At 38.3% G+C, this 27,347-nt stretch overlaps 1 long non-coding RNA gene across 1 annotated transcript; it reads left to right on the top strand.

Moving 5' to 3' along the window:
- Nucleotides 1–296: 296 nt before the first annotated feature.
- LOC117801455 lies at nucleotides 297–27,347 on the top strand. The gene is made up of 4 exons (XR_004623982.1): nucleotides 297–362; nucleotides 1,304–1,341; nucleotides 20,988–21,048; nucleotides 27,285–27,347. It is a non-coding gene; the product is annotated as an uncharacterized LOC117801455 (long non-coding RNA).

Raw genomic sequence — 27,347 nt, 5'->3', positions numbered from 1 at the left:
AAAATGAAGATGCCCACAAAGGCTCTCACTCTGTAGCAAGACAAGCTGAACCGAAATGTATTAGTGGTCATAGGTAATGAGTTTTAAATGGTTTCGTAACTCAGCCATTCTTTAAAAGTTAAAAGGAACTTTATGGGAGATGTTACCTTCCCAGAAAGCACAGCATATATCTGTTTGCTTATCTCATTGGAGTCCACGCTTCTAATCTGTGCCTGGTACTGCAAGACATGTAGAAACATGTCTCAGGGGCCATCGAAAGCAAAGGATGAGTCTTGCTCTGTTATTTCCAGTTAATGGCCCTTTGGGAGGTATATTATTTCTGTCCCTGTGGATTCCCTTCCCTCTGTGACAACTCAGTTATGGTAAGTACGAATAGCATCGACCAAGAGCAGAAGCATAAATCAAATTGACATAACTCCAATTCAGAATCATAAATCAATTTGACAAAAGTTGAATTAAAAAATGTATGAGCTGTGTGAGATTGACTGTGATCTTTCAAAGCTGTGTAAATAGAAAGATTTGGGCATAGTGTATCATTTTGGGAAGATTTTTAGGGACAGTTGAAATATTTGCCAAAAGCTCACCTGGGTCTCTAGAAGACTTAACTATCATTAAAATAACTTCTCTGTAGAATTTTTCTTTTTAAAATTGCTCATGGCAGTGATTACAGTGACTTATTCTTGCATTTGCCCTCTGGGATATGTTCAGTATATTAAATATTTTTAAAGAAAAATTCTACTTACCTTATTTTTAAAATTTTTGTTCACCTTACAATGTATCCTTATTTTGTAGATGTCCTATTATTTGTTCAGGTCATATTTTTACTCTTATATGTAGCTATTGTCCAGGCAGAGAAGGTAACCTTTCAAATTTAAGGTTTTAATGTTTCAAATCTTTTTATACTCCCTGAATAAATCACTGTGCCAGCAGAACCACTCCAGTGGCCAAAACCATGTTCTTACATTAGGGGATATAATTTTAGACTGCTATTAAAGGACAGTTCCTAGAACATTGTCCTCCTATAAATGATTAAATGTCGTGTTAATATTGATTTTCTTTAGCTCTTTAAGTTGTTTCTTAGAAGCCCGTGATGTATCTGGGCTTAGTAGAATTTTGTTCCTCTGGTATATGCTGACTTATTACTTGGAAGATTACTGATACATGACTACCCTCAATAATTCAGTCTTACTCTTTATTACTAAACTGGGGAAAATCTCGTTTTTCTTATTTATATGTTATATACCTCAATGTACCTATAAAGTGCATTAGCAATATTCTGTGAAACATTTTCTGTTATTTCTAGTTCTCCCAAGTTGTAGAGGATATGAAGATGGAGAAAGGGTGAGTTTGGGGGGAAAATATTTATAGACATTTCAAGGAGGTGGAAGTCTTCTCATGCTGGCTGCTGTTTTGACTTCGCTTGTAAATCCACTTTCCAATAGCTGCTTATGTCCTGTCTGCATGAAGGTGATCGTGCCAATCCCCATTTATTCTTTTTTTCTTTTTCTTTTGTTTTTCTTCTCAAAGTGAAAGCCATATTAGTGAAGAGGTATGTAATAGTAGAAAGAAGGCTGGAACAAATGTGAGAAAACTCATGCCCATAGTGGCTGTATAACTTTGGACAAGTGACCTAGCTCTTGGCAAACCCAGTTCTGTCATGGAAGATATCATGAAAGACTGAGTGCTAAAACTCTGTGAGTCCATGACTTTCATTTGAGAACAAGGAAGCATCAGCTACCACTGTACCTCTCCCCTTAGGTCCTGGTCTTCTCCAGAATTTTTGGCTCTTCTCGTTTACCTTTCCTTACCTCAGCTCAGTGAGCCACTAGGTCAGATGTTCTGACGCTGTGGCCAGCACTGTGCCCCACCCACACCTCTTCTGCCTGTCCCCAAGCTCACCTACAGAAGGAATGCCAGTGGCATCCCTGGTCTCTGCTTGAGACATTCTCTGGTCCTGGGACTGTGCTGTCGCCACACATGGGCCAGATCAGCAGTGCTGGGGAGTTTTAGCTCCGCTTGGTCAATGTCTCATCAATAAAGGATGGAAGTTGGTGAAAATACCCGAGCTTCCTTACCCCACAGGAGACAACTCTGAGGGAGGTTTCTGTACTGTCTCTCAGAGCAGAAGCGGGGTCCACAGGGGGAATAAGTGGCAGTTACCCACAGAGCAAAACTAACTTCATTCGTTATCTTCCTTTCTCTGTCTTATATCCCCATTCCCTCCTGGTGCTTTCTGTAATAACTTCCTCAATGAACTGGTTGCATGTAAATCCTTATCTCAGGCTCTGCATTGGGGAAAAACACTTGTTTTGTCTGCTGTATGCTCCTCCTCCCTGCTTCTGAGACAGCACTGCTGGTTTGCATTTTAAAGTCATCACACTCCCATATGTAGGTCAGAACCTGCTTTCTTTCCCCCTAAGTATGTGGGCATTAGGTTTGTGTTACCTACAAAATCAGCTTCTGTTCCAGAGACAGTACCGTGGCCCATGCTCTTTCTGTTGGGAATGCCCTGCCCTTCCTTCCTGCCCTTTCTCCATGTCCCTGCTCAACCCTGTTTCTGTCCCTCCACAAACCAAGAAACAAAGAAACGCCGGCCCCTGCTCCTCCTTCTGGTCTCATCTGAAAGAGGGGAAGTCTTTCTTCATACTTCAAAGATGACCCCTCCGACCCCCACTGGTCCCCATTGCACCCTGGACTTTTGTTACAATATTAATTACCTGTATAATTACTTACCAACTATTTATTTCTCTTCCTAATGGCACACACTGCATTTTGCTTTTGGGATTTGCAAGCCTTAGGGGACAATGGAGCAAGCATGGAGGCCTGGAGCCTGACACCCTTCCGACTTCCCTGCAGCCTCCCTAGATGGTTGTCCCTGCTTCCTGGCTCCCTGACTCCCTGGCATCCTGGGCCCCTCCAGCCTCCTTTTCCCCACTCCCCACCCCATAACCTCTGCCGGCCTTTCCCTGGCAGGAGCCTGGGCATGGGTACAGGGAGGGTCAGGGTGGACGTGTGGCCCTCACAGTAACCTAGAACCTGCTAGCACGTGAACAGTTCCCAGCCTAGACTAGCAGCACCTACCCTGTGGTCCATCCACTTGGTGCTGTGTCTGGCTTGGTGCCCATTCCTGATCCAGGTTTGAGTGCCTCTCAGTACAAAGGTTTAAAGATCCTCGGGGGTGGCCCGTCTGTGCTGGTGAAGAGCCCACCGTCCTGTGAGACACGGAACTTGATTTCTCCAGACCCTGCGCCCTCTGAGGCACTGCTCCTGTATCTCAGTGAGCATGTGTGCCGCCTGCGTCGCTGGATGCCCCCACGCTTGTACCACCTGTGAGGGTCTACACTCGCCCCACAATGCTTATGCCCCAGAACACTCCCTAGGCTGGCTCTGTCCCTAATATAGGTTTTCTCCTTCACATTCTAGATTTTCTGAGTCTGGCTTCTATTTCTCTCCCTTGGTGGGCTTGCGGTACCCTTTGGGCAGGAATCACGTAATACGAATTATAATTCTGGTGATTCCACACATAAGTTAAGTGTTTTGATATTTGCATTTGAAATGAGCATTGTATAATAAAAAGGTGAGTAAAAAAATGCTCATAATTTAAAATGTAAATGTGGCTTTACTGAAAATGCCATGGAACAGCAAAAAGCAAAAAGGTAGAGACACCGTAACAGACAGGAGGAAGCATTTTATGTATATGGAACAGCACTTCTTTCCTGCTTTCTGAACAAGGGGCCCCACAAATGATGTAGCTGTCTGCGCAATGAGGTCTCAGACCCGACCAGGTGCTCCATATGTATCACCTGGCTGGTTTCCCACAGAGAGCCTACGGATTGAACTAATTGCCTTCTCTAAAGAAATAATTCAGGTAAAAAATGAGGCTCTGGTTGTTATTTTGCTGTACAACAAATTGCCTTAAAGCTTAATAACTTAAAACAATATTTCTTTTCATCTCTTTTGGCTCTGAGTGCTGACTGGGTTCAACGAGCCTATCATCGCTCAGGCTCTATTATGTTGCAGTCAGTGCATGGCGAAGGCTCCCTCACATGTCCAGTGACGACCCTGGGTGTTGCCTGGGAGGCCACCTGGGGCTGTCTTCTAGAACAATTCTATATGGCTTCTGCGTATGGCCAGAATTCCCCAGAACATGGGAGTTGGGATGCCGGAGAGAAAGAGGGAGAGAAGCAGAAACGCTATTGTCTTTTCTGAGCTGACCCAGAGCATCACTCCCTCCTCATAGTATTGGTTAGAAGTATTGACAGCAGAAGCCCATAGAATAATATACGGGTCCTAGGACTTAGCAGCTGGGCCAGGGAGATTGCCCAGTTAGAGAGGCAAAACACTGATCACACGGTTGGGGCTCAACAAATGATAGTTACTCTTGTGTTGGAACTTTTCTTTTCTGATATTAAATGTAGATCAGGGAACCTCTTCATCTTTTGTTCTTCAGAACATGATTTTGAATGTCCGACTCTAAGTCCTGGCTCCATCCAACTGCTCGCTGTTAGCCTTTACTCAAGTCATGTAAGTTCCCCGAGCAGCGGTTTCCACCCACGTTTCTGTGCGAATTAATAATAGAACGTGTGCAGAATCACTTTGTAAACCGTTTAGGATGTGTGAAAGTGAGTTAGTAAAAAAAAAAAAAAAAAAAGTACAGTTCCTCTGGCAAACTTGGTGGCAATTGCAATTAGTTCTGTAAATTTGGGTTTTGTTTTTACGAGAAGAACCATTGATAGCTTGTAGAAAATAATCACCTCCTGCCTTCCCCCTCCCACTCGGCCCCCATCTACTTATTTGGTTGGTTGTTTCTTGGCACAGATAACACACAATATCCCATTCTCTCCTCATTTACTATCTTTGTAATTTTCCTAATCATATACCTTCCACTTTAGCACCATGAGCTCTTCGATGTTTGTGGTTTAATAAGCGTGGGAAGAGAAGGAAAATGGGAGAAGCCACAGAGGTAATGATTTCATCCTAGGGGCACCTGGGTGGCTCAGTCGGTTAAGCGTTTGCCTTCAGCTCAGGTCATGATCCCAGGGTCCTGAGATTGAGCCCTGCATCGGGTTCCCTGCTCAGCGGGGAGTCTGCTTGTCCCTCTCCCTCTGCCCCTCCCGCTGCTCGTGTGCACTCTCTCTCTCTAATAAATAAAATCTAAAAAAAAAATTATTTTATCCTAAAAATACAGCAGAACGAGGAATCCCAAGCCAACCTAGAAAACTCTCAACACCACCTGCCAATATAAATCTCTTCTTTCATTGATATTGACCCTGTAGTCTTCACTGTCCATCATAAAATGGGCACTTATCACCTCATATTCAGTTTTCATATACTTCTTATACATGTCTTATCTTCTCATTCAGCAGACCTGCAATCTCAGCTTTGCAGGTTTTTGTGTCCCCTTGACAGTGCATGATAACGTTCTAGAATGTCTTATAGGAGTTCAATGAATTCTCACGATACGTTGATTTATATTAACAGTTTCATTATTGTATGTCCCATAGTCTCACATTTCTCACTGAAATCCACTTACAACGTACACTCTTTGTTGTTGGTGTAGTTGACACTTGTGTCTTCTGTTTTTCTCATCCACTTTTGGTTGGTCTGTGAATAGAGCTACTTAAGGAGCCCATATTTCCCCAGGGGAAGTAAAGATAATAGAACTTACTGTAAGCTTGAATAATGACTGTTTGCAGAGTGCCTACTATGTCTGAGGCACTGTACTAGGCCTGTACCAACATCATCTTGTCTCACTAGAGCTCTACTTTTGTGGCCCATCTGAAAAAAATGGCTACAGAATTCCTTCTGAGACCACGGTGTTACAACTCTACATGTTGGAATGAAATTTCTGTTTTCTCCCGAGTGCTTTTAACATGCGCTTTCATTGCAACGTGGCTATTTTTTTCCCAGCAGATTGTGTCCTTTGTGAAAACCAGAGCTGTATTCAACTAAACTATAATTCCCAAAGTGGTTAATATAGTGCTATTCCCTATACACATGTTCAATTACCGTTAAAAAGAATAGTTTAGACAGTGCCTTGGCAGTATTTTAAAGCTGCAATTCTCAATTCCCCTTTGTCTTTTTTTCTTCTTAAAGATTTTATTTTTATTATTTATTTATTTTTTTTGGAGAGAGAGAAAGAGAGAGGAAGCCTGTGTGTGTGATTTGGGGGAGGGGCGTTGGGGAAGGGAGAGAATCTTCAAGCAGACTCCCGCAGAGTACAGGAGCCTCTGTTCCCAGGATGCTGAGTTCATGAGCTGAGCCAAAATCAGGAGTCAGCTGCTTAACCAACTAAGCCCTCAGGCACCCCTTAAAGATTTTATTTTTAAGCAATCTCTACCCCCAATATGGGGCTCAAACTCACAACCCCAAGATCAAGAGTCTCATGCTCTACTGACTGAGCCAGCCAGGAGCCAGCACCCCCCACCCCCACTTTTTTTCCCCCCGAATCTCTAGTTTTAATTTACAAGTGTGTCTCTGAATGGAAGTCAAATTGGGGAAATCAGGTCTTCCATTTTACATATAAAATATTTCTATTTTATGCAAGTGCCTCCTCTTTAGTTGAATTTCATGACTTTGTTAATTTTTATGTATTTGAAATAAAATTCAGTATTAGCCTTTTCTTCAACCTTCAGTTTTTGGCTTTTTTTCCTTTGGTGACTTTTACACTTTGTACTATGTGATATTTCTTGTTCTCGTCACTAAATCAACGGTTTCTAAAATAAAGAACAAAAATACATTTAGCATAAGCTATGTATTATAAAAATGTATTAAAAAATAGTCCTGCCCAAGTGTTTGAAAAAATTTCCCTGGTGGTACAGTTCTGTTCCATTGTTTTCAGAGAAGAAGAGTGAGCTTGTCTTTTTGTATTTTGATTTTTGTAATATTGGAACCAGTTCCTCAAATAACCCAAGAATTGTGTTTCTTTGAAGACAGAACAATATCATTCCTTTAGAAGTCTGTAAAAAGAGACAGTGAGGAACACAAAGTTGCTATAAGCCAGGGTCTTCCCAATTTAGCATGCAACAGAAGCACCTGCAGATTTCATTAAAACATATAGTGCTGTGCCCACCTCCAGAATTTCTGCTTCAACAGGTCAGGGATGGGGCCTGAGAATTTGCATCTCTAACAAGTATGCAGGTGATGCTGAGGCTGTCCTTCAGAGACCACAGTGCTGTATGCTTTCACTGAAAGTCACTTTTTAAAAAAGATTTTATTTATTATAGAGAGGGCGAGAGAGAGAGAGAGAGCGTGAGCTGGGAGGTGGGGGTATGAGCAGAGGGAGAGGGACAAGCAGACTCCCTGCAGGGAGCCCGATGCAGGGCTTGATCCCAGGTCCCCAGGATCATGGCCTGAGCCGAAGGTGACCTGAGTCAAAGGCAGACGCTTAGCCAACTGAGCCACCCAGGTGCCCTCACTGAAAATCACTTCTAAGGTGGCTCTTATGGCATTATAAACTGTTAGGCTCCAAATAACTTCAAAAAGAAAAATTCTGGTGGCCTAAATCTATTATTACATGAATGTAATCTCTAACACTTTGAGATGAGTTATTTTTTTTTTTACCTGTAGAACTTTGTATGTGTGTATGTGTATGTAGTCCAAGAAAAAAAAGAAAACTCATCTGAACAGCAGTACCTGCTTACCTTGGCATGTTTTAGATACTGCCTTGAGTATTGTACATCTAAAATTACTTTAAGCATATTCATGAATTTCTTTCAAGGATATTCACTGGATGCATATTATGTGCCAGTGTCCTAGGAGAGATGCACTAGGGCCCCGCATAGATACGGAGTTCGCGTGTATATTTCCATGCTAATGCACCTGCCATAAGGATTCCGACAGCCGTCTGAAAGCAGAGCAGGCCCAACATGAGGGTTCTGACTGAAATATGCCCCTCACATTCCTTGTCATTAGAATTCATCCCCAACATAAAATACCATAGCATACTGAATTGGAGTAATCGAGGAAACAAAACTTTTCATAAACTTTGTCCAGTTCTGAAAACTGATAAACAGATGGAGTATGAAATTAAAACCAGGAAGTTGGCTGACTTCTTTTCTAGAGGAGGCTGGGTTCTGTCTCTTCTCAGAGCAGTTCATGTGGAGTCGCTAATTATTCCTCGCCATTCACCATCTACATTTAGATACATAGCACTTATATAACATTTCCTGTGTGCTTAGCCCTTTGCATATATTAACAATTTAAACTCTTGTAGGCACTTTGTATATATTAATTCTTTGTAATAATCTATGAGGTGGGTACTTTGAAATACCTATTTTATGCATAGGTACTTAAGGGATTGGCCCAGAGATGTTAAAAAGAACAAAACAAAAGAAAAAAACACCTGTCCAAACTGCACAGCAGGTAAATGAGGTAGTTGGGATCAGATTTCAGCAATCTGTCCCCAGAGCCTGTACTCTTCACTGCTAAACTCTGACCTGTGTGATGTCGCTGGTCCTTGTAGTCTATGTGTTAGCTTGTAGTTTGCTTTTTAATAAGTAAATATCTTTCTTTTCCAAATAAGAGAAGGGTCTTTGGGGCCAGTTTCTAGATACAACACCTCTTGTGTTCTCTAAGGTGTCAAGCACTGTACTTTACATGTAATCATTATTTAAAAAATACTTTCCAAATAGTAATTGGTTGCAAATTCCAATGGTACAATATGAGAAAATACAAATCTCTATTTCTCTAGATTGCTAGACAGATTAATAGAGCAAGCTAGGGATATACTTATTTTCTATCTCAAACTAGAATTAGATCTTCCATATACACCTAGATCAAAAAAATAGTTATATGAATTCAACTGTTATGAAAGGTATTATTATTAGTTTAATAGGCAGACTGGCCTTGAAATCTGAAACGCAATCAGAAAAACAAATATTTTATAACTAGATGGAAACTCAAATATCACCTCATCCAGCCCCCTTATTTCACTTATTCAGCAGAGGAATAGAACAGTCCAGTTACGGACTCTAGGTGACCCCTACACTGTAATGGTTACCTGGAAAAATTAACCCAGATCTTTGGTTAGTCTGAAAACTGGGCCCCATATACGAGGGTGAGGAGAGATCAGAGAAGGAGGCAGATCCCTTTAGAGTGGTCAGCAGGCGGTTGGATAAGCAAGGGAAACTGCATACGAAGCTTGTCTTGGGCAGCTGCAAGATCTCCGCACCTGCTGGTCAAAATCTAAAAAGCTTATACGGAAGTCTCAGATGGGTTAAGTCATGAATGCTGTGTAGACATTCTAATGACATATTGCTCTCTCAAGGCTGTTTCCTTGGAAATGGCTCCCACTGTGGGAACAGCAGGCAAAATATACATCTCAAGGGCAGGAGAGCAGTGAGGAGCCTCTGATTCCTTGGGCCAGCTCTCAGGTCAGCCAGAGGTCATGTCCTCTCCATGATCACCCCTCCCCCCGCCGAACATCTTTCAACTCTGATTTGAAGCCTCTTTTTACCCCAATGTCATCTGTTTTCTTTGGTTTTTAAGACAGTCCTTCCCGAGGTAGTATAGACATAGTTTAAAAGTAAGTTTAACTTTTTCCAAGAAAATGTCTTCCCTTTAGCAAACAAACAAAACATCTAATCTTCAGTAATCCTAGATTTCCAGACTTCTCAATAGGAGATATAGAAGACTTTTCATGTTGTTCTTTTGAGATGACATCCGGATGTTTATGTGGAAGTAGAGTAGTCTTATATATTGGTTTGCCTTTGCTGTGTAACAAGCCAGTGTGACGAATATAGTGGCTTTTTTAAAAAACAAGCTTTGGTTTGGTTTGGTAATTTGTGCCAGGCCATTCTTAAGGTAGGACTTGGCTGAACTCAGCTGGGCTTTCTAATTCCTCAGCTGTTACTTGGCAGGCCACGTGAGGACTGGCTGATTCTCCATAACTTAGTTCATGTTTGATTGTTGTCTTTCTCTCAGTTGGGGTATAAATCCAATTAAGCCACATGTCTCTCATCAGCCAGTAGGCTAATCTGGGCATATTCACACGGCGGCAGTGGCAGAAGGCCCAGACACAGCAAGTAGGTAAGCGCTTGTATCATTTTTGTTAATGTCTCGTTTACTTGGCAAATTACATGGCCAACCTAAGATTCAAGGGGTGGGAAAGTGGAAAGCCATTAAATGAAAGGGGGATAATCGTGTTTTAATAAACTACTATAGTTTGTCCTTTGATCCCAATTAATTCACTCTCTCCTCACTTTCAAAATCCCAGTATTTCCTCCTCAGACTCCCCAGAAGTGTCAAATCCAGTTTTAGGCTCGAAGTCCAGGATCTCATGATTTAAATAAGATCTGAATGTTACTCCTTGGATGTGTTCCTCTTGCTTGCATGAACTAAAGAAAACAGTGAATAAAAACACATGTTATCTGTGCCTCACCTACAAATGGAGACAAGGATAGGATGATTGTAATTGACTTTTCCATTCAAAAAAGGGAAGAACAGGAGACAGCTAGCAGGTGCTGATCCATGCAGTTCTGGAACCCCTCAGGGCAAATGCTGTCAGTTCTGCATCTGGGGCCAGGGAATGTGTCCTGGTTGGGGCCCAGTTCTCCATAGAAGTGGCTTCCCAGGACAAATTTATTAACTTCTCCTTGGGAATAGTTTCTTGGTCACTGTTTTCTATGGATCTTGACTCCAGCCTTTGGGTTTATGGCTCTATCCCCTGAAATGTTGTTTTTGTTTTTTTGGTTTTTTTTTCCCCCCACAAAAATTGCCTTTAATTGCAACTGAGTAGCTTTCTCAGCTTGCTTCCTCCCATAGACAGTTGAGATACAGAAGATTTTTTTTTTAATTTTAACAATCGTAATTCCTTTTACTCTAATCTAGTAGTCCTTTTACTGATATATCTTCCGTAAAAGCCGTGGAATTTCCATATACCAGGTTAGTCTACTCTATTCAATAAAATCCAAAATGTCAATTGTTTTGAGACTGCCCCTCTCTATTGGCTTAATACATGCATTTTTGGAGATTAAGCTTTTATGTAACCACACCTTTATTCTTCTCAGAAGCCTTGTGTGTATTTTGGAGAGGCCATTCCACACCTCTTTGAAACTTGAAGGATTTTAGCAAAGTATTTTGCAGACATATCCTTGATTTGATCTTTTTTCTTAGTTTAGTCCTCACTTTTTTTTTTTTTTAAGATTTTATTTATTCGACAGAGATAGAGACAGCCGGCGAGAGAGGGAACACAAGCAGGGGGAGTGGGAGAGNACAAAGTATTTTGCAGACATATCCTTGATTTGATCTTTTTTCTTAGTTTAGTCCTCACTTTTTTTTTTTTTAAGATTTTATTTATTCGACAGAGATAGAGACAGCCAGCGAGAGAGGGAACACAAGCAGGGGGAGTGGGAGAGGAAGAAGCAGGCTCATAGCGGAGGAGCCCGATGTGGGGCTCGATCCCATAACGCCGGGATCATGCCCTGAGCTGAAGGCAGACGCTTAACCGCTGTGCCACCCAGGCGCCCCTAGTCCTCATTTTATCTGATACTAATTTGTTTGGAGGTTCCTCAGAAAGTTAAAAATAGAACTGCTTTATGAGTCAGCAGTTACACTACGAGGTCCATGTACCCAAAGGATACAAAAATACTGATTTGAAGGGGTCCATGCACCCCAATGTTTATAGCAGCATTGTTTACAGTAGCCAAACTATTGAAAGAGCCCATGTCCATGGACTGATGAATAAAGAAGATGTTATATATAATGGATTATTAGTCATGAAAAAGAATAAAATCTTGCCATTTACAATGATGTAGATGGAGCTAGAGTGTATTACGTTAAGTAGAATAAGTCAGAGAAAGATAATAAATACTGTATGATTTCACTCCTATATGGAGTTTAAGAAACAAAAGAGATGAATATGGTGGGGGGGATTGGAAAAAAAAAGGCAAACCAGAAAACAGACTTTGAACTATATTGAACAAACTGAGGGTTGCTGTAAGGGAGGTGGGCAGGGGCAATGGGTTAAACAGGTGGCGGCCATTAAGAAGGGCACTCATCCTGAAAAGCAGTGGGTATCGTATGTAAGTGATGAATCACTAAAACATACACCTGAAACAAACAAACAAACGAACAAGAGAAAAGAAAAAGAAAATAATTTGCTAGCTGGAGATACTGGAAGTGAGAAACAATTTTGTTTTCCAGCCCAACTTGTCCTACCCCTTTATTTTCCTTTCAGATTCTGTCTGAAAAAAATTCTGTCTGAAAATGGTTTATTTTTTGCATTATCTCTCTCTTTCCACACCTTACCCTGGGAGCTGAAAGAAGCCAACTGATACTTGCGGCATTGTGCTTGGAAGCCATCTTGTCATACCCACAAGCTTATCAGATAAATTCTTTGTCTTCCATGTAACTACAGGTGACAGTCTGGCCACTTGTTTTTCTACTACATAGCCTGGGTCAGCCTTTGCAAGTTTCCTTACTGCTTTTCCAGCTTCACTTTACTGCCCAGTCCTATAGCCAATGCTGTATATTTTTAGGTTAGTCAACAGGAGCACACCCCTTCTAGGTATCTTTTTATATATCAGTTAACTTGTTTGTGCTAAAAAACAAAACAAAACAAAACAAAAAAAACGAGAAAACCCCAAGAAAACCAACCCCCCCAAAAAAACCCCCACAAAACGTAGTGGTTTGAAACACTAACCTTTTAAAAATGTTATTTATTTTCTTTTTCAGCTTATAATTCTGTGGGTCTGCAATTTGGGCTGGGCTCAGTGGTGGCTCTGTTGATCCAGGTGGGCTTGGCTCCTCTCTCTTGGGCTAGGTAGCTCATGTATCTGCTGTTAGCTGGCGGGGTGATTGGGGCCTAGCTTATCCAGAATGGCCTCAAAAACTTGTCTGCTGATTGGCTGCTGTTACTTGAACAGATGGTTGACTGCGTCACATGTCTCTTGTCATTTAGCAGGCTTGCCAAGGTTTGTTCACATGATGATGGTGGCAAGAGATCCCAGCAGTGGCAAATGGGCAAGTCCCAGTGTGTAAGCAGCTTTCAAATCTTTGCTTGGCCACAATTTGCTTATATCCTATTGGCCAAAGCAATTCACAGAGCTCATCCATATTCAAGAGCTGGGGAAATAGATGCTCACTCTTGAAGTGAAGGATTGTGGCATTTAAAAAATCTATCACATCCTGGACATATTCTTTTTGACCACAATCTACTTTCCACTGTCTAATTTTCAGCACCCGTGAAATTCACAAGGGAAATGGGACTTGTGTCATACCTACATTTTGAGGATGTATTTGGTAGAATACACTTCAGTTGTATTTATTGCATGTATGAAAATAGATTCTGAAAACAAATAACAAAGCAAATATTTACCTGACCTTTTAAGCTTTATGTACTATTGATAATACCTGCATGTCCTGGGTTACTACTGAGTTGTTCTCTTTGATTACTAATCTAAATATTTGCATAAAACAACACAGGGGAGTGTGTGTGTGTGTGTGTGTGTGTGTGTGTGTGTATGACAAATGCTGTAGAAAACGCTACTACTCACTTCATAGCAGGTCAACTTTTCATAAATTTTTATGTGTTAGATAATGGTATGGTGGCTCGTGCAGTATCCACTCTATCCCCTTCTGGTGTACTTTCTTGAATTGTGGAGGCTTAAAAGATAAAACCAAATTTCCCAAAGTCCTTGCATTTTCATATTATCTGAGATTTACCAAGGAGATTTATAGCTGAGATTTGGAATGTGGAAATAAGTTACATTATGTGTAGCTGAGTGCAGAAATAGAGCATGCTGAAGGGGAGAATTCTGATTTTTCTGGAGTAGCTATAAAACAGGTCTTCAGTAACAAAAATGCAAATATTGTTTTGGTTAGTTTGCATCTCAACAGGAAACAAAAGACACTCTATTTATAAAGGCACTATTGGTAAAGGTCTGTGCAGTGTGTTGGAGATGTTAATGAATGCAGCAAGAACCCTGGCCCAACAGCAGTAGGAATGCCCTCTAACCCTGTCCCAAGAGAATGAAAAATGAATATTCTACTGGAATAGAGAGGGAGAAAGAATTGTGCAGGGCAAGTTGTCTAGAGAAAAACAGCCATCCTGAGGCAACCTACCAGAAGAGGGAGGGACCTAAATGAATAATCGTCATAAACCCTGTCTTTCTTCTCTCCAGTCTTCTCCCAGTATCCCTCCTGGTCCATCCAGTGAGAATCCATATGGGTCATTGGCTTGTTAATGGAATCTGGTAGATCAGCCTCTTGGGGCAGAGAGCCAAGTGGAAAAGGGCTGAGAGTAGATCTGGAAGAGCATATGACCAATATCTGGTTCGAGTGTGTTGTAGTTGTCAAATATTTGATCCATAGCATATTAAGTGGTAAGCAGAAGCCATAGCGGTGTTTTCCCTAGAGCAGTAATGAAGTTCTGTTCTGACTGCAGTTTTCCTGCTGTCTAGCATCCAAATTTGGTTCTTTGGCTGACATAGAAATTCTTTAAGCTACCTAATGCCCCTAATAAATCCTTTTCGTCTTAGAAGGGATTCTGTTGTTGGGAACAAAGAATCCTACCTATATAGTAGTGATGAGAGTGAATGAATGAAAGAATAAGTAAGTGAAAATAATCTATGACCTTGCTTAAAATTGAAAAAAACAAATTAAAGCATAGGATAAATGTAAAATTATGTTAGAATTAAAGACCAAATATTTTGGTAACTTTAACATTCAGTATAGTAATAGAATATTATTTGAAATGACCAGTGTCTTTAAATCTTAAAGAAATATACAGGTGTAGAAGAGAAAAAAATGTCACCATCAGATGTATGAGGAAACTGCTTAGTGACATCCTTCAAAAACCACTAAAGCTATTTTTTTATAGGTTGGTTATCTATTATAAATCCCAAAGGTTTTTGTTTATGTGATAAGCTTCATTATGATTTAGATATAGCCCAATATCACAACCAATTGGATGTCCCTGATACCTTTTGGCCCCTATTTACAGATGGGCATCCTCTTCCCAGGGGGGAAAAATATGCCCTCCTCTAAAATTTCAGAGAGTTTATGGACTCCTACAAGGATATGTGTGAACTTGAAGTTAACAGTCCTTGCTTTGGAGAACTATGAAGAAATGAGATAATTAGAGGTAGATGAAGGCCTGTAGTTATCACGTAGTCAGTGGCAAGAGCCCCCGCTATAGCAATCCTAAAGTTATTCCAAAGAGAAACCCGGTTCATTGGATATGACCTGGCATATTTTGTGGCACTTTGTAGACCTTGTCTAAGGGAAAAGGACCTTGATCTAGACTCAGAATTGTTGATCAGCGTACATTAAAAAGAGTTTGCTGACAAGCTGAGATGCCTCTAAAACTTGTTAAATAGCAGAACTAATCCTTTTCTTCTGAATTTATAATAACTGGAGAAGTATATGACTTTGCACCAGAGACCACATTTGCTTTTATTGAAGTTCTTGAGCTGTGGCAAGTCACACATTTCCTGGAGTCTATTTGAGGCAAGGCAGCAAAAACTGGCACAATTCATATATAAAATTGGGAAACTGTATTGAATATGATCCATTACATTTATATTAAATTGTGTTTTACATTTTAAAACCGTTAGCAGTAGAAAGAAAATATATGTGGTGAGGAAGATACACGCATAAAGGCACACTCTGAGTATATTTGAACATTATCTTTGTCACTTATAAATCAGCCTTCGGCAACATCTTCAATAACAAAAATGCAAAATATCTGCTATTTTAAGTATTCTTGAGGCAAGTAACAGGGTGTGTGGCACATATAACTGTTTTTCCCTGCACCCCTACATGTTATACCATCTGGACTCAAGTAGTTTTTAGGGGGTTGATTAGGCTTTTGTTCTCCTGTTTTTTATTCTTTTTTTGTAAACCATTGTTTCCTTGAGAATTAAGATAAATGAAGATAAAAAACAAATGTAGTAGAATTGTGCCATAAAACACAGGTTTTCCAGGAGGAAACTATAGGAACAAGGGGGATATATTGGAATATGACTCGTTAGGTGATAGTGGAGCCTCCTACTTTGTTAACTATAAACATCTTTTTTAATTTAAAAGGTTATCATTTAATGTACTAGTACAGCCATTATGAATTGAGGTGATATATTTATTTAGGTTAAAAAATAATTTTATTATAAGCTTCTGAATTGTCCATTCTGTTGGTTTACAATTCTCTCTGCAATAGCCCTGATCTTTCTTTTTTTTTTTTTTGGTATTTTATTTTATTTTTTTTATAATAATTTTTTATTATATTATGTTAGTCACCATACAGTACATCCCCGGATTCCGATGCAAAGTTCGATGCTTCATTAGTTGCGTATAACACCCAGTGCTCCATGCAATACGTGCCCTCCTTACTACCCATCACTGGCCTATCACATTCCCCCACCCCCCACCCCTCTGAAACCCTCAGTTTGTTTCCCAGAGCCCATAGTCTCTCATGGTTCATTCCCCCTTCTGTTTACCCCCTCCTTTCTTCTTCCCTTTCTTATTATAACTCTGTCTTTTTGGAAATCAAACAAGCTTTCATTACCAAGTGTCTTCTTTTATGTGAAGCTTTAAAAATGTAAGTTACATTCACTTTATAAGAAGGAAAATGGGGGGCAAAATGTTTGGAACGTGAGATCAACTTGTTAATTAAATTCTTCATCACCATCAATTTGCATTTGGGAGACTAAATATGCAAATAGCAGTGGTGACACTATATATAAAAATAGAACTCTGACCCACGGGGTCAGTATAGCAGCGATCAGTACAGGTGACCAGCAACTGACAGCTTTTCTTATTTGTGCCCCTGCTTCTACCTTAGGACCAACTGAAAAAAGCCAAATATACAGCCCCCAACCAATTGCATAGGATGCCCCAATTCTGGTTAGCCCCTTTACAACCTCCTCAAGCCAGTAATGGCCTCCAGTGATGGCATACCTGAAGCCTTTCCTTTTTTTCCACTAGAAAGCTATTAGGTCTCCCTGCCTTTGAGTCTCTGCCAAACATGAGTGATGGTGGCTGACTCCCTTGCTGTAGCTAATTGAATAGACTTTGCTTGTTGTCGGTTGCACAATCTCCATTCATGTCCTTGTTTATTTAGGTCTTCCTCTCTTAGCACTCCGAGATTATATCTGTACTGGTTCTTACATTAGAGAAATAGTATGTTTGCTTACTTGCCTTCCCCATGAGAGTGGGATACCCTAGAAGGAGGCATACCTTACAGTGTATGACAGCTTATGCTACAGAGTAGTATTTCTGAGAGAAATACTTATCCATCTATTTGTTGAATGGATGGGCTATTCTTAGCACTGTGTTAGTGGTAGGGCATCAAGGGGCAGCATACATGGATTCTAATCTCAAAACATTTAAAAAATTTCTCAGTACTTTTCTAGGCAGAAGTTGTCCTTACAACTTTTGATGATGTCTAAGGATAATGGGATTATTTCTGAAAGCAAGATGGCATCATTGTGGATTCAAGGACTACTATTTAGATAGAGTATTTTTACCAGTTTCATAAAATTTCATGACTCACTGAAGCATTTTACTCTTGCTCAGTTTTAGACCAAAACCCTATTTAGTGGTTCAATTTTAGTTTGCTCTTAATGGAAATTTATTCCTGCCAGCCCTTAAAATCTTAATGTTCAGGAATTATAGGTTTAGAACCCTATTTCTTGTTTTCCATTACATTGTGAGATAGTTTTATGCTAGAATTTGTTCCCACATGACTGATTTAGGTGAAAGAAATTGACCGATATTTAGAGGAATGATACTCCTCAAAAATTATTCTTTCTCTATTCTTTCTTTGAGGTTATCTTAATTTTATTTCTTTCTAGCATCTATTCCATTATCTATTCTATTATCTACTCTATTTATATCAATAAACAATAGAAGAGCAAAGCAAGCATTTTCTTTGCTATGTTTATTCTTTTCCTTTGCCCCAAAGGTTTTTCTCACAGTTCTTTATCTATTGAAAATACAATTTATTCTCTTTTCTATCCTTCCCCCATCTCTTTCTCTGCCTGTCATTCTTCAAATATTCTTGAGCACTAACAGTACTAGGCATTGGACATACAGTGATGAACAAGACAGATACAACCTTTGTTCTCACGAAACTTACACTTAAATGGAAGAAGATACACAACAAGTTAACAGGACAGCTAAAAAATATGTGGAAAATGCTATTAATTACATAGCCAGGGAGATGCAATAGACAGGGACTAAGAATTAATTGCAATAATTCTCCAGAGAAGGCTGTCAGGGAAGGCCTGAGGAGCAGATATGTAAGATAAATGTACTCTGTTCCCTTTATTTTTCCTATGCTTCAGCTTGAATTAATACATTTCAAAATCAAAGTTTCATCTATTAATTTAAGGTTTCTAAAATTCACATATTGTGACCTCACTGTTGGCTGCAGGGTGTGGGCCACAGAAGGAAGAACTACACATCTTTTCCATTGAGAAGGTCATTCGGTATATGCTTGTAACGTAACCCATGAGCTGTTTATTGTCATTCAAGGATAATTATAGAACATAATCCAGTCTACCACAATAGACTGGATACCTTAGTTTCTTCAACTGAAAATGAATGTAAAATCGATAGCATTTATTTCAGGAGTTGACAGACTTTTCCTGTAGCAGTCTATATAAGCAAATATTTTAGGCTTTGCAAAATGCATGGTCCACTACAGCTACCCAACTCTGCCTTTGTAGGATGAAAGCAGTCACAGATGCTATGTAAATGAAGAAGCATGACTGCATTCCAATAACACTTTATTTACAAAAACAGATGGTAGGTCAGATTTGGCCTACCTAATGGCTCTGAGTTGTAAATGAGGTAATTGACTTACATACTAAGTACATTGTCACAGTGTGAGTCCTCAGTAAATGTGTTATATTTAGTAAAATTATGATTAGTATTACTATGGGTCTTATAAAGGTGTCAAATCCAGAGCAAAATTCTCAGTTTGATCCATCATCAAACATTTACTGTTGTGTTAATCATTAACATTCACTTATATTTGGGGTTCCTTTAAGCCTTAGCCAAATGAGCAATGGATGAATAAGCTGAGGAGTTCATGGGTAATCCTGGTTGACTGTTAACCTAAATATGTTTTTATTTTGGTTTTTCCATTTTTTTATGTCAGACCAACTTTTAGTACTTTTAAATAATATTAGAAATAATAAATGGCTTACGCATAGTTCCCCAAAGGGCTATGTGCTATAATCAGTATCCCTGAAAACAGAACAGTTTGTAGCCTACTTGGGTATTTCTATCCTCTCTGTTCTTGGAGTCCTTTTTTCCTTTATTTGTGTCTGTTCTTATAATATATACCTCATCACTGGGCCCTCTTATATTTTCATTTTCTTTGTGTATAACCTCACAGCACAATGTGCAGGTTAGAAACAAGATGATTTAAAAATTGCTGCTGCAGTTTGCCTGGAAGTTCCTTTCAAGTTAGGAAGAAAGGTTTTTATTATTATTTTTATTTATTTATTTATTTTTGGCATCAAGAACAATTAGATTAAGCATGAAGATTCCCATTTGTGTCAATTAATGTATACTCTTCTATTTTGTGTGGCTGTATTACTTATTTTGAAATTCATTTAAGAACATTGACACAGACCAAGTGAAAAATGTAAAGTATTTTTGGAATTGTTGGAAGACTTTTCCCCCCAACATGAAATTAAGCATTAGGCCAAAGAAAGCAGTGTTAATGTTAGGGAATGTACAGACTTTTACCTCTTAAAGTGCTGTCTTCATTTATCATTATAAATACTGGTGGGACAATAAATTGCATTTTAGTTTACATTGGGTATGATTTACATTGAGAAAAAATTAATTAATTAAATTCAATTACATAAAAATGTGGTGGTTACTAAGATGCCTCAAAATATATATTTAGTAATCCTGGAAGAGAGAAAAATTCAAGGATCTGGAAAGCACATCAAACTGAAATGGGGAAACAACTGGAAATGTTATGTGTGTGAAAGAGAAGACTGGTCAATTGGGGGAGGACAGGATTGCAGCTTCCAAAGTAATGGAAAGGTTGATATATTGAAGTGGTATCAAATTTTAAGCTATAAAATTCCCAATGGCACAAGTAGGAGGAAGGTATTTTTGCAAGAGGGCAAAATTCATGATGTAAATCAATGGTTTTGGACCTGTTTTGAGTTGTTGAGTTGATGGAAGATGTACTTATCAATGACATGCAAATGTTTGCTTCGGATTTCAGTCTCATAAATCAACTACATTGGGGAAGGAGTTTGCATGGACCCCAGATTAAGAATGCACAGAATAAAAAAGAAAACTTTCTAATAAATAGAAGTGAAATACACATCCCGATGAATTTCCCATCACAAAAAGAGTTCAGGTGGACAGGAGTGAATACATAATGACCTATCTCAGATTTCACAGAAAGAATTGTTGTTTATTTAATTAATTGTATACGTTCCTTTCATTGGTTCTCCCAGTGGTTCTTTGATCAAAGATACATTTAGAATGTATTTTTTAAAAAAAGGAAATATCTTCTACTCAGCAAATTTGTTGAATCCTTTCATCCAAGTATTTAAGACTAGGCTAATTGAAACCTTCATCAATATAATAGTGCCTGCACAGAAATGAATCAGTAATTAGAGCAAATCCTTAACAAGACCCATTTGAAATCATTACAGGTTGTTAAGTGTGCTCAATATAGCAGTACGGATAGTAGCAGTCTACCATGAATACTGTGCTCATTTGTATACTTTATCAATTCTTTAATTTTAAATATATAGTTCATAAAATCTTCCCATTCAGAGATTTCTCTGAAAATTCCCTTATTTGGCTTACTCGGGAATTTAGGAAACCAAGCTTGTTTTGAAAGGTGTTTTTTTTTTTCTTTGGAAGGGAGGGGATTCAGAACTCCATCTAATAAAGGGAAATACATTTTGCCCAGATACGATACTAAAAACGAATCTTCAGCCTGGATTTTTAAATGGTAAAATTGAATACAGATGCATTATCTAACCTTTTCACATATCCATCTACAGGTTTTTAAAAACGGCTCTCTAAGATGGATGCAATTACCACCAATTTATCCTGCATTTTCAGGTATGGTTCAGACAAAATGTGATCCTTCAACCAGGGACACCAGCATTATCTGTAAGCTGGTTACAAATGCAAATTCATGGCTCTCCCCTTAGTCTTCTCAATCAGAACCTCTGGTGATCAGGTCCAGCAACTATTTTTGACAAGCTTTCCAGGAGACTTTTATAGCACTGAAGTTTAAGAACCACTGGTGTAGTTGAAACTAGGTGGGCTTTGTGGTCAAACATTCATTTTAATTTGAATTTCTCTACTTACTAATTCTCTAAGCTATTGGATCTGTCTGTGCCTGTTTTCTATAAAGCAGGGATAATGAACTTTTCAGGGATGCTAGAGGGTTAGTGAAAATGTATGAAAAATAATCAAGTTTAGCCAGTGTACAGTAATTGGCAGAGGGTTTTTTTTTAATTGGAGTAATGATATGTACTTGAGTTTTTACTTGGTACCAAGGTAACTACTTTGCATGTATTAGCTCACTTAATCCTCATTGCAACCTTATTTGTTATGTATTCTTTTACCCATTTTACAGAAGAAGAAAGTAGGGTATAGGATAGTGAATTTTCAGCTACATGATCTGCTGACAATTGAATAAATTTTAATATACAGTTCCAGTGGTAAATATTTGTGTTGAATTTGCAACTTTTAATTAAGGATATTTTGTTTGGGATTGGTACTCTGGGTTCTATTTTGAATTTTAAAAATGCAAAAAAAAATAATTTGTCATTAAGTGCTGATTCCCAAATGAATGTTACCTGCTTATATCTCACTGTATCATCTACACAGTGGTTTATTCATTGGTTCACTAATGGCTAATTTAATTTCTTAGAGTATTTCCATCAGCTTTAAACCACTGTCGATGATGCTCTGAGTTAAATAATACCAGAAGCCTCCCTGAGAGCTACACTTAATCGTTTTTCATATTTGTGGTTTGAAAAGCACTTCTTTAGTGCATTATCCTTTTTTTGCAGTGTGTGGATTGAACCTAGGGTTAATTACACATTTTAGACTTAACCACCATTTCCAATTTCAATATACTCCAACTAGAATGTTCCTAGAATGTTGGTTTCTTTATTGTTACGCTAAAAGGATAATATATTTTCTTGAGAAAGATGTCCTGCAATCATGGGGGTTTTTTGATTGAAAAAAAAAAAAGGCTGAGTTGAGTTCAAGGCAAATAAATATGTAAAATATTCCTTCAGGACTGGGTCGTGCACTTTTCAAATGAAACGCTCACATGATGCTGCTGTGAATTGAAAATCAGTGCCCTCTGGCCTGACAGGTTCTGATGGCACTCTGAACACTTTTAATCAGCACTGGCTTCCTGACAGTGATTAGTGAGAAGTCAGCTATTAGGAATTACTTTTTTCATGATTCCTAATATTTTCCCCACCTCTCTGTTGCAATTATTGCTAGCTCTGTGGGGTATAAAGTTTATAGTCTCAAATTTTTCTGTGATACAGATGAGAAGATTTCATCATTTCTTTTGTTCTCAGCCTGTGGGAAGTTAGAGACTTCTGACTAAGGCATCTTTCGAAGTGAACTAAGAACGGGGTCACCAAATATATTTTGTGTATTCTCTTGAATGTAGGAACAGTGAAATGGAAATAAGTTTCTAGCGGAAACCACTTCATAATGCAGTGCTCTCAATTAGCAAATTAATTCTCTTCTTGGTTGAAACAAAAAAATAGCAAGCTACTCCATTGTTATAGTCAAAATTAGTATCCTTGCTGCTGACTTAATTCTTGATAGGTACTCATTAATTCTTAATGTGCAGTTTTGTTTCCCTTATATAATCTTGTAGAACAATTGGTTTCCATATGCAATTTTGATTTTCATTATACAGGAAATTTTTGTTCTTAATGACTTCTTCAAAGATACTAATTACTTTTATTGATAAATTAAACATATTTTTCTCTGTTAGGTTTTATTTTATGTTTGGAATGGTTTTCCTTATAATTTTCAGCTTCCTCAAGAACCATGATCTTGATGGTATTTACAGGTAGTGCTGTTTATGACACCATTAGTTTACATACTTATTTTTTTTTCTATTCTTATTTTCATTTCCATCATTGTCCTTTGAAGGGGAAATATTTTTTGTAAAAGTTATGAACCACGGAATTTTTACTAGAAATAGTAGGTGAGTGTTTGCAAATGAACCCTTGAAATCAGAAAGAGGAGAGAAAGGAAGGAGAGAATAGGGATTAATAGAAAATCATAGCACACTCTCTGAGTGAGGGGATGACATGAACATACTCTCCAATGATGAATTTGTGGCCTTATGTTAATCTAATAAAAGAAACTGTTTCTCTCTGGTACTACTTACGTTTGTTTTAGGTAATAAAAGCTTTTAAAATAGGAGTTAAGCTTTTAAAACCTGATTCTCTTTACATGTCACCTTTCCTAGGGATCTTCTCACTCCATATAAAGAATCATTTTGCCTTGGTATTAGAAACTGTGGCTAAGAATTTTTTTAGTATAAAATAAATAGATGGCCAAAAAATATTTTTCCAAGGCACCCAGACAAACAGGTTTTATATTATTTATAATTGGCTCTTTAAATGAGTGTATAAATGTTGTTAGTGTTCATCACAGGTTAAAAAATAGTTATTGGCTTGTCATTTTGGAGAATGAACATTAGTATTAGGCCTATTTCTTTAATTTCTGTTTTTCTATGTTAGTTTGACAACTCCTTAGAAAGTGAATCTAAAATCTTTTATTTATCTATGGGTCAGAATTTGCTGTTTATATACTTAATAGAATGTATGACAGCCTAGTTAATGGGAGTGCAAGCTGTGGGATTTTAATGTTGGCACGTTTTATGTGTTAATTAGATAAATATGAAATAGTTGCATATATCAAGAAATATCAGAAGAAGTTTGGTCTCTACGTTCTCCAAACCATATGTAATATTTCCCACATAATTGTAAAAGAACACCTTTCAAGATTTTCATCTTTATCTTTAGACTCAATAATTCTAGATATAATTAAATCTGTTATTTTTCTATCACTGAATTCAAATAGAACTTTTAAAGCCATTATTAGACAAACGTTTCTTTTGCAGACAATTCTGTTCTTATTACTATTCCTCATATGCCCTTGTGACATTTGTATACTTTATTTTAAAGTTGGTGTTGTTGGGCTGGTCGGAAAACCCGACTATCCTTGGCAGTCAGTGGTGCTGACTTGAGTTGTTGCTCATTACAATTTCAGCATAAAATGCAAGCCAGTGTAGTGTTTAATGATGGATTCTATGGATATCAGAAAAGATATCACAAAGGGGAAGATTGAAATATATGTAAAACCCTAGATAAGATTTTAACTCTTCCCTGGACTAACCATGAGCTGTTATTCATTATATTTGTTCCAGTTTTAGTTTATCCTATTGTTAATAACATCTAGGATCTCACAAGAGTAGCATCTTACCCTATTCCTAACCCCCTTGGGAATTCAAAACACCATTAAAATTCCATGACTAAGCAAGTCAATTAAAAAAAACACTTCATTTTGTGGCCTTCTGTTTACCAAATTGCTTTGGAATTCTATCTACCTAGTATCTCATTTCTTTTAAAAGAATAGAAATCAGCTGGGATATATGCTAAACTAGTTTGTTTTATTATTATTATTATTATCATTTTTTTACACATTATTTCCACTTCCTTTCCCTTTAAAACTTCTGACATCAAATATGTGGAGTTTCCCCCCTACACCAAACAGTTCTCTTAACTGTCTGGACATGAACTGGGTATTCTACAGTTCAATTCTGATATTAACTATCTGGAGTTAATGCAGACCCCACAAAATAAGAGCTCAATCCCACAAGACTGCTCTTGTATCAGATACAAATTGCAAGTCCCAAACTTCTACCTGTGCTCCTGAGCACATGGCCAAAGATTGGGAGTTCTTGTCACCCTGCCTCAAGTTCGATAATGTACTAGAACAAGTAACAGGTCTCAGGAAAATACTTTGTTTGTTATTACTAATATTATAAAGGATATCAAGCTATTACTGATGTATTATAAAGGATACAGCTCAGAAACAGCCAGGTGGAAGACATGTATGGGGCAAGGTGTGTGGGATGGGGAGGGTGGCACCCTGCCAGCCCCTCCATATGTTCCCGACTTGGAAGCTCTGCAAACCTGGTCATTTAGCAGTTTTTCTGGAGGTTGCATCACACAAACATGATGAATGAAATCATTGGTCATTGGTACTAAATAAACCTCCACTCTCTCTCCCTTCGCCAGAGACTGAGAGGCGGGACTGAAACCCTCTGACCATGCTTTGGTCTTTCTGGTGACCAGCCCCCATCCTGAAGCTATCTAGGTGCCCACCAAGGGTTGCCTTAGTAGATTCGGTGTTCCTGTCGGTCAGGAAATTACATAGGAATTAAGAGCTTTGTGTCAGGAACTAGGGACAAAGACCAAGGATCTATTTCTCATTGTACTACATCTTCTATGGTCAAAGAAAAAATGCCCTGAGAAAGGTTGCTGCTTCTCTCATGCCTGCTGAAACATCTAGAATGCACAGAACTCTCCTTTTTATTCAATCACAGAAGTGATAACCAAATAACTGGTCTTTTTTTTTCTAGCTAAGTCCTCTCATTGCTTTTCAATCCCACATTTACAACAGGGAAGAAACAAGCCCTTCTTCCCCTTTTTCCTGTTATCTCTTCTACCCTTTAACACATTGCCCTGCCTAGAGCATACTCCCAAAATGTTTTGAATGGACTCTGTTTAAAATAAGCTCCAGGGTAGCTTCTTGAAGTTTTAATACTTTTTTCATATTAACGAGTATTAAAAACAACCACCACAACAGTGAAGACTTGCAAAAATCGAATGCCACTTGTGTGACCAAAACTATGCCATGCATTCTCTCTAATCCTTACAATATTTCAGTGTATGTCTTCCTTTCCCCACTTACTACATGAAGCTCAGACAGCTTAATTGACTTTCCCAGTGACACAGCTGAGATTCAGAGATAGGACTGTTTGAATATACTGCGCCTCATGCCCAACACTTTTTGAAATGTTCTCTGTATATATGAACTGCATTTTTACAGAATGAAATAGAGTTGGAAAAAGTTACAGTGTTATTTTTATTGCCCTATTTTCTGGTGCCACAAAACCTTTGGTGTGTCCCTCTCCCCACCCCATGGACTTTCCCTTTATATTTCTACATCAGGCTTATTTTATCCATTATAATATTCATGATGAAGAAAATGAAATTAGGTCTGTGTCATAAGGTTTTACATTGGAAAGCTTACATCCATTGAGTATTTTGCCTTAAAATTCAAGAAGAAAAGGACATTTTCCTCACTGTACAGCTTTGTGTGTGAACACAAAGTAATAAAAAAAAAGATGTGAGTCTGTATGGTACAATTTTATTCCTAGAGTTTTACTTCTTATTTAGAGCAATCAGTACCTTCTCAGTACGTGTGTGTGTGTGTGTATAAAACAACAGCAGCACTTTAAGCTTTGAATTTTATAATAAAAGTCATTAAGTAACATTTTTTTTAAAGATTTTATTTATTTATTTGACAGAGATAGAGACAGCCAGCGAGAGAGGGAACACAAGCAGGGGGAGCGGGAGAGGAAGAAGCAGGCTCATAGCGGAGGAGCCTGATGTGGGGCTCGATCCCATTAAGTAACATTTTTGTATTCCTAATTTATATCCTCTATCCAGGTGAAAACATTTACCCTTTGTATCACTTGTTGTTCAGTACTGTCAGAATTTTGCCACCAGATGTTCTGTTGATTAAAGATGATAGCTTTTTGGATAAGAGGAGAAGGCAAACTTCCTAATAAATGTGGGAGAATGATAGTGACAAAGTTTTAGACTCTGCAGTCTGGCTCGCATATATTCTGCATACAAATGGGAAAAAAAATCACATGGTCTGACAAATTTTAATGTCTCATACAAAATTCTTTTCTGAGCTGTCTATTTTGCATAGATCTGATGGGAATTTAATAGCTCTTTCTCCTCAACTGAAAAATCGATATTCAGAACTCCTCTGATGTCAAATTTGGCTCCCAGTTTAACCCGTGATTAATTGAAACATGGTCTATATTTCTTATTTTTTATTGTCCTTTTCAAAATGCCATACAGAAATCATCATAAATCCACTATTTTGTCGTATAGTTAAAAGATAAATTGGGATGGCATCAGTTTAACAAAAATGCAGGATTTTGGTCAAGTTAAGATTAAAAATGTTTCACTATTCAATTTACTCAGCCATACTTTCTACAGGAATTCAATACCTCCAGCTCCAGTTCCTCTGTGGAGTACTTCATCATCTGGCATGTGACCTCA

Source organism: Ailuropoda melanoleuca, chromosome 3 (genome assembly GCF_002007445.2).
Source record: "Ailuropoda melanoleuca isolate Jingjing chromosome 3, ASM200744v2, whole genome shotgun sequence".
NCBI lineage: Eukaryota > Metazoa > Chordata > Mammalia > Carnivora > Ursidae > Ailuropoda > Ailuropoda melanoleuca.
This window is presented reverse-complemented; position numbering and strand designations above follow the sequence as displayed.